The sequence below is a fragment of the Marmota monax genome, unplaced genomic scaffold (genome assembly GCF_021218885.2).
Source record: "Marmota monax isolate L192 unplaced genomic scaffold, Marmota_monax_Labrador192_F-V1.1 WCK01_AAM20220418_F8-fsc00095, whole genome shotgun sequence".
NCBI lineage: Eukaryota > Metazoa > Chordata > Mammalia > Rodentia > Sciuridae > Marmota > Marmota monax.
Genome location: NW_026695244.1, coordinates 6,221,643 through 6,222,623, shown reverse-complemented (window position 1 = coordinate 6,222,623; position 981 = coordinate 6,221,643).

The window sequence follows — 981 nt, the reverse complement described above, 5'->3', positions numbered from 1 at the left end:
CCACACCTAAGTTCATGAGGGTTTTCTTCACTGCCGTCTTCTTTTCCTTCTCCTCACCCTCTTCTTTAAAAAACATATTTTGGCTGGGCACTGTGGCACATGCCTGTAATATCCCAGTGGCTCAGAGGCTGAGACAGGATTGCAAGTTCAAAACCTAAATAACTTACTGAGAACCTGTCTCAAAATTAAATGTAAAGCATTGGGGATGTGGCTCAGTGGTTAAACACCCTTGGATTTAATCCCCAGTAGCAAAAACAAACAAATAAACAAATAATACCATATTTCTCCTGAGTCTGCTTTGACATTATTCTCTGGTTCAGAAAAGAACTCCTAAGGGAGTTCTTTAGGGAACAGCTTAGTGGCTTTGGTGCCTGGGAGAAGGAGCCTAGCAGCTGAATGCCATGAACCACTGGGATGAGATAGGCTCTTGATGTGGGTGCCAGTCACAGCAAAGTGATTGGCAGGATAGATGTTAATTTCAGCTGTCACCCATTTTTAATCCTGGACTCTCCCCAAGACTCTTGACTCAACCCTGCAGTGGTTTGAAATGGATTTTATTAGGCTTTTATTACATCTTTATATCTATTTTTTCTTCTTGGGATCTAAAGTACACAAGATAGTACCACATGCTTGGACAATATTCTGTTCAAGACCTCTTCTAATGTTCAGCTCTCTCTCTTGCTCTCTAATGCAGTAAATCCAAGAGTGAGGTCAGGGTTTCAGAGGCCCAACTAGCTTGCTAAGTGATGAAGCATTGAGGCTATTTTGTGTTGTTTCCCTTCTTATATTTCTTCCTGAAGTAGAATTATAAGTAGGATGCTCTATAATCTATGGTCAAAAAATAGAATAATCAGGCAAATGATTCTATGATAATGTCAATTATAAACATAAGATATTAATAATACATAGAGTCAAGAATTCAGCTGAAAGATAACAAAAGACAAAGGCACCATATGTCTTGTCTCCTCATTTTTCAGTTCT